This window comes from Rhinatrema bivittatum, chromosome 4, assembly GCF_901001135.1.
Source record: "Rhinatrema bivittatum chromosome 4, aRhiBiv1.1, whole genome shotgun sequence".
In the NCBI taxonomy this organism is placed as follows: Eukaryota; Metazoa; Chordata; class Amphibia; order Gymnophiona; family Rhinatrematidae; genus Rhinatrema; species Rhinatrema bivittatum.
In genome coordinates, this window is record NC_042618.1 from 398,187,056 (window position 1) to 398,195,020 (window position 7,965).

Genomic DNA, 7,965 nt, shown 5'->3' on the forward strand with positions numbered 1-7,965 from the left:
AGCCAACAGCGATTGCACCTCTGTGGTGTGATCGCTGCCGGTTTTCGCACCCAATAGCACCATCATAAAAGGTGATGCTATTGAGTGCGAAATTGGCAGCGAAAAGGGTTCTTACCTTTTCACTGTCCGTGATGTCTTTGCAGCATCCGCCCCGGTGCCGCCCCAACTCCTCCTGTTCTGGTCTTGATGCCGCCCCGACTCCGCCCCCATTTAGTGATCGCACATGATCACTTTGGAAAATGACCCCCTAAATTTGCTAGTACAAAACAATTTGCGAACTTTGCACCTAGGTGGGCTGCTCTTTAATAGTAACATAGTCACTGATGACCAAAATGGCCCATCCAGCCTGCCCAATTGAGATTCATCTTCCTTTTTGGTAGAAGTGCATATAAAATTGACAAAATGCACCTCAACACCAACTCTCTTTTTGAGTCTTCCACCCAATCTCTCAGCCCTCACATCATATCTGTCCCAAGAATGACCAAGTGCTTCACGGTCATCACACTGTTGGCCTGTTCTGTACATCACTGTTGTGATGTATAGAATTAAACTGGATGAGTTAATGTTCCTTTATTCAATTGTCATTAAAAATTCTTGTGAATTCAATAAATATATATGAACACAACCCCCACCCCCTTCACCACCACCATCACCAATAAAAATCTACAAATCTCCTTTGTAACTACAAACTTTTGGAGGGGATTTCAGAAACAGCAGCTTGCTAATTACGCACTTGGAAGGCTGGATTAAGCTGTGGACCAGAGATATGAAGCATTGTTCCCATAGAGACAGAAAGTGGATAAATCCCTTTAGTACATCTGGCCGATATACAGTATTTCTTTCACATTTTGTTTTTATTGTTTTTCAGTAATTATACAACAGTAAAAAAACAGGCAGAAATCATCTTGTATAGCTACAATGGTTTCAGAGCGTGAGAAACGATGAAGTGACAAGATACAAAGCCTGACTAAAGTGTTTCTATTCACACAGATGTATGGGCAACATTATTCTGATCGGTATAGTTCAGGAGTAGACACATGAGGCCGATATCCTTTGTATAGTTGCATATTAGCTGCAACCAGAAAGAGGATCTGATCAATCAGCATATATTGCAAAAGTATAGGGGAGTTATGGGCAACATGAAGGAGTCAGCTCATTTCGGAAAGTGATCCTTCCTAGGCCCTTATATTAAGGCCTGGCTTAAGTTCTCCACTTTTTCAAAAGAGCTATTTTGTGTTTTCAAGAAATCAAGACAAGTTTAAAACTGCAGATTGCCTTGCATATGTTTGAGGGAGTGCAAAAACTATCGTTTGATTATTGCATAATAAAACGGACTTCAAAGCATTTTGTGCTTCAAAGATTCACTTCGCACCCACAGCACTTTCCACTGTGTGTATGTGTGTGATAATTAGATTCCAATAAGAAAAGTGTGGAGCTGTAAAAATTGTGAAATCACATGAAGTGTTTTGGGTCCTGGATACTGCCTCTGGCCCCTTTGCTTGCCTAGACAGCAGTGCTGGCACCGGTCCTCCTGGATATTCTTTCCCTTCCCTTACTTTCCCTGGCAGAAATGTGATTCCAGTCCTGTGGCTTGTTGTGGCAGGAGAATCCCCTGATTTTCTGGCATCTAGCAAGGGTTCCATGTGAACCCCTTGCATATCTTGACAGAAAGTTGCGTATTTTGCTGCAATATCCTTACATGAATGGGGACATTTATCATTCTGCCTTTCTCACCCCCTTTCACGATAGTAATGCCTTCTTACCTCCCTCTGGCTTATTCTAGCTGAGGTGAGATTTCTCTTTTAAGGAAAAAAGTTGTAGAGGTAAAACAAATCCCTAAATGTCAGAAAATGTTTAGGGAAGCAGTTGGGCTCCTGCATACTTGGAATGGTCTCTGCTGGGGAGGGGAGGTGTATCTCTCTTTCTGGAAAAGCCAGGATTAATTTAAGGGGAACAGAGAGACAGTTCCCTTGTCAGGACTCTCCTGGAAAGAGAAAATGTCAGCTAAGAGTTCTCTGTCAGGGTTAACTCGGGGTTAGTGCAGTAGGTGTTAGCTTCTTTGTTAAGGTCAGAAAGGTTGGATTTGATGGACTGATGCTTTCTTTCCATCAAGCTCTGCACCTTAAGTGTAATGAGAGCCAGTCGCCCAGGCCAGGCATGACTGTCAGATCCAACATCCAGCCATCAAAAGTATAAGGTTGTGATATAACTTGAAACAAGTGTTTCTGATAGGTTTTTAGCTGATTGCAACTAATTGCAACTAACTAACTAGCTTGGGTGAGAGAACATTGTAGAAATCCAATCTTTGTGATACTTTTCTCACTCCAAATGACATCAAATCTTTACCGAGGTGTTCTGTGCAGTTCATACATCTCACTCTGCATGTAAAACTGGCCCATAAACCCTAAACCACCACCAACACCTCACCTCAAGCTATATAAGACCTTATAAATAGGCTCTTTCTCTCTCTCTCGGCACTTTGTGAGCTGTGAAATAGAAGTATTGCGGGGTGTGAAAAGTTTACCGCACCATGCGATATAGCATTTTGATGAATCTAGGGGATAGTTTACTCTCCTGACTTAAAGAGGGCCCCCAGGAAAAAAGCTTGCTGAACGAAAGGAGGGGAGAAGAAGAGCCCTCTTAACATTCCTGAGCTTATTATTATCAACACCACCAAACCCAGCCGTCAGGCTCCAGGTGGAGTGGGGTTCAATCGGACCACCCAGAGAGGAGGATCGGATGGAACCACCTTTGAGGCAAACAAGCCATCTGGATGAAAGGGCAGAACAAATCACCAACTTGGAGGTGGTGAAAAACTCCAGTGGAGCGACGGATGAAGCATCTGGAGGGGACTCTAATGGGTTTTCCTTGATACAATTTCAAGAATTGGTAAGACCCCAGAACTTTACTATGGAACTAATATGGGAAGCTATTAATGCTTTAAATAAAAATATGGGGATACAAATGTCAATTCTACTTGGAAAGATGAAGGAAGTAGAAAGTAGAGTAGTGAAAACAGAGGATAATTTACAGTTTAATTGGGATGTTAATTCAGTTAAGAATGAAATAAGAAAAGTTCATGATATACAATGTGCCATGATAAAAGAAAATCAAAATATACATTACAAAGTTGAAAATCTAGAAAATGTCTCTAAATGTAGGAACATTCGTTGTATAAATTTTCCAAAATCAGTGATTTCAACCCCAATGCAGCTCTGGAGGAGATATTTAATGGAGGTATTAGGCATACCAGAAGCTACATTACCTATTCTTTCAAAAATATATTTTCTTCCTCCACTGAAGAAAACCTCCAAAGCTGTATTGGGAGAAAATATTCCTATGTAAGAATTAAAATCGGTTCATGAAGCAAATGTAAATATTTCAGAGATGTTGGAAAGAACAGAGACTGAGCTAGTGAATCCAGCTACATTCCTTGTAACTTTTATGTTAGAATCTGACAAGGATTGGATTTTTAGAAAATATTTCTAGAATAGGACAAAGGAGTTTATAGGCTGTAAAGTCCAGATATTTCCTGATCTATCTCGTCAGACTCAGAAACGTAGAAAACAATTTCTGTTACTAAGGCCTCAGGCAATACAACTTGGTATGTTTTTTATTTTAAAATATCCTTGCACGTGTTTAATAAAATTTAATGAAAAGGCATATATATTCCAACAACCAATTCATCTAAGAAAATTCTTAATTGAGAAAGGAAAACCATTGATGAGTTCATCCCCAGAGGTAACATAAAGTGCTCAGTGTAAGGAGTTTGGATCTTCCAATAGAAATAATATCCTATAGTCTAATTGCTTTGTATAGGTTTATGCATTTTTGTATAAATTTACTTGGAAAAGTGCTAAGGATCTCATTTGAGGGCTTGATAGATAGGAATGAAGGAAGTTAATTTGTTTTTGTTTGTGTATATAGCATGAAAATGCATGTATAATTTAGTGATAATTGTTCATTCTTGTAATTATATTCAAGTGTAATATTGCTTGATGTGTTAATATTTAAAACTCAATAAATAAATAAATATTAAATTAAAAATAAAGCAACTAGCCCAGTTTGAAGTTCATGAAAAACCAAGATCAAAAGTGTTAAAGGAAAAAGAATATTAAAAACAGGAAAAAATTACTCCATAAAGGACACAAAATTTCCAAATGTGACATGGGAAGGCTGTATTCTTTTCTGCGAGCAAGACCAAGACTGTTGTTTTGTGAGAGAAAAAAGTTGACTTTATGTGCATGAGTGTGTATGTGACAATGATCAAGAGTTGTGGGTGATTCTTTGGCCTAGAGTGATATTTTCTGTGTGTGTGTGTGTGTGTATGTCTGTATTTGAGAGAGAGTGAATTTGTTTGCATATGTGTTATTTTTTTGAGTATGTTTTGTGCTCATGGGTATGTGAAACAGAGAATGTGAGTGAGAAAATGTGTGTTTGAGAAATAAAAAATATGTGCAAGTGTCCTTGCTGATTTCTGTGTGTGTTTTTTATAACATACTCATATTATATTTCATTGCTTATCAATCTGTATATGCAAGTTCCACGGCATTGGAAAAGTACATGGTCATGAGGACTTGGAGGTGGGAATGGACACCATTTTGCTGCATCCAATAAAGTTGGCATGTGCGTCTGTTTTTCTAATGTCATGGAATTTACACATATAATGGAAAGTTACACATGGAAGATGAAAAAGGACATAGGGCTAGATTTACTAAATCTATTCACTCATTCTATGTCTATGGGTGGGGGGGGGGGGAAGCATAGTAAATGGGGGTCCACTGAATGAAATCGGCATTGACAAAAGGAATTCTTCAACAATTTCTGTAAAGGATGCCTAGAATGAAAAAAATAAAATTCAAACTTGCAATATTTGGAGAAAGAAGCAAAGAAGATAGAGAAAATAATAATGACACTCTTACATTAACAAGAAAAAAATCAGGATCTAAAATAAATCAACAATCTATCCTTGGCTTCCAAGCAGCTGTTATGGGAATGCTGGGGACGGTCCCATTTCTGGGAGATTGTGTACCCTTCGGCCATGACACAACCACAGAGGAACTCCGGGAAGCACCGAGGCAGGTGAGGAGTGTCCAAGCACAGGCTGAAGATGCAGAACCCTGGCCTCTGCCAAACCTGATCACATCAAAGAGACACAGCAATGCAATGTTGGTCTCTGGGGTAGCCCTCCAGCCACTCGATAACCCTTTCCGACCTGCCGTATGAAACAGCAAATGCGACAGGATGGACAGAGGCTGAAGGGCGAAGACATCAGACGAAGACTCAGGATACGTGAGGGGTTCACACGAAGAGTAGGATACTTGAAAGGATGAGACGAGACTCAGGACACTTGAAGAATGAGACAAGACTCAGGATACATGAGGGATGAGCCAAGAGTCAGGATACTGAAGGATGAGCCCGAAGATTCAAGATACATAGAGGACTCAGACGAAGTCACAAGTTACTTGAAGATTCAGGATTACTTGAAGGATGAGGCGGAGCTCAAGTTATTTGAAGAACTGAGACGAGACTCAGGTTGCTTGAAGAACTGAGATGTTATTCCAAGGTACTTGAAGGACTCAGACAGAGTCACAAGTCAAGAGTTCTGAATAGATACTGCCACACCATGCGCCCTACACAGCCAATCAAGGCAGGTCACGGACCACGCTGGTGGTTCTTAACTCAGGTTACTTGGAGGTTCCACAACGAAGACTCCGAGGTCTGCATCGAGGCACGCCCTCCACAGCCAGTCAAGGCAAGGCACAGACCACACTGATACAGTACAGGTTTATGCAGAGTTCATTCATGTGGGCAAGGCAAATGAAAGAGGCTCCAAAGACTCGGACAGGATATAGGATAAGGAGAAAAACCTCAAGATCCCAGGGACTCAGAGTAAAAGGCTCGGCACGGAGCTCAAGCGAACTCTGAGTATGGAACCTGAAGCTCGGAGGGTTAAAAGCCGGAATCTTCTGGAGGCTTACGCTGCTGAAGCAAAGGATATCTGGATAAAAGAAGATCAGGATGTGAAGAGGTCCAAAGGAAAAGACATTAGGACTTCAGGAACTCTGAAGGACGAAACATCAAGAACATCAGGATCTGGACGGACAAGACACAGGATCCGACAAGAGACCTTAACGAAGATGAAGACATGGAATTCTAACATGGAACAGAGTGCCAACGAGAAGCAGGATGAAGAGAAGTCCTAAGGAGGTCTGGCTCCTTGCGAAAGTGATGAAGCAATGAAGACAGGCCCTTTGTATAGGGCTGAAGAGGAGGCTCCCACGATGACATCATAGGAGGACCACTCTCACACTAGCCCTTTAGGTATAGAGAGGAGGCGCAGCCCCGTGCCTAAGGAGATGGAAGGCAGGACCCTGGAGAGCGGCATCCCTGCCACTGCACAGTGCAGGAGGAGAGCTGGGTCATGGAACAGGCCCCGACATTGGAGGCGGCTTCCTGCCGCGGAGAAGCAGCTGAGGACAGCTCCCTGCCGCCAGTAAGGCCGAGGGTGAAGGCCCCTCCCCATGGAGGGAACAAGGCAACGTTGGCGGCCCCCTGGCCATGTGAGAATGCCATCGGCGGCCTCCAGCCGCATAGAGACATCGTCGGTGGCCTCCGGGCCGCAAGAGGAGCTGGAGCGGCACCCCGCTGCGTGGATCTCAATGTCGGCGGCCTCCTGGCTGCATGAGGACATTGTTGGCGGCCTCCTGGTCTGCACCAAAGCGGCTCCAGCCACACTGAGAAGGTGTCGGCGGCCTCTGGGCCGTGAAGAAAGAAGAAAAAAGAGATGAGAGGCTGCCTGCGGCTCTGGCTGCAGGCAGAATCGTAACAGCAGCACTGTTCTGGATAAATGCGGAAAGCTTTTCTGAATCCCAAAAACTGTAAATGGTATCCTTATATTTTATCCTGCATTTCGCTGGGTACCTCAACACAAACTCAGCTCCCCATTAAATAACATTCCATTTTAGGATACAAATATGCCATCTTTCTTTCTTGAGTACAATGGGAAACATCTGTGCCTAGCTTTCCCACTTAAAAAGGTTCTATCCAGTTTTTGAAAGTATATTATCAATATCCAATCTTGGTCCTCATGAAAAAGAAAGGAGAAAAGTAATGGTGATTCTTCTATAAAAAAAATTATAGCTGATCTTTTGGAGAATTGTCTCCTGGAAACCAGTATTTAATAGGAATAAAACATTAGGAGAGGTAACCCTGGGGGTATCTACAAACATTCCAACATTAACTTTTTGAATAATTCAATTCCAGAAAGAGGTTCAATTTTAAGAAAACTTATAGCCCCAAAAATGTATTGTGCAAGGCTGAATTTTCTCGGTCTGGATTGTTGTATTGCTCTTTGATATAAAAAAAGAGTTTTAAAACTATGCATTATAAGAACATATGAACATAAGACTTGCAATACTGGGTCAGACCAAAAGTCCATCAAGCTCAGTATCCTGATTCCAACAGTGGTCAAGCCAGGTCACAAGTACCTGGCAGGATCCCAAGGGGTAGATAGATTCCATGCTGCTTATCCCAGGGATAAGAAGTGGATTTCTGCAACACCGCCTTAATGATGGTTTATGGACTTTTCACAGAGCATAAAGCCTTTGGAATATTTATTGTATTATATGTTTTATTCATTCATGGTAACGCCAGCATGTGTGTTACCATTAACATGAGAAACCCATTTAAAGTGCATTAATGATTGTTAACACATTAACACAGCCACTTAACATACATTAACGTGCTTTAATAAATAGGTCCCTAGGTACTTTAGGAACAGTTCTTGATGCGGCCACCAGGAAGAATTGATGGCTGTACCCAGAGCCCCCCCCAAATTTGTTGTGAGAACTCCTGTAGTGAAGGAGTTTTCCTATTTTGTGTGTATGGGTATAAAAAAAAAAAAAGCTTTAGTCCATTTGGCCCTTCATTCTGAAAGCAGAATCCTAAGAACTACAACAAACA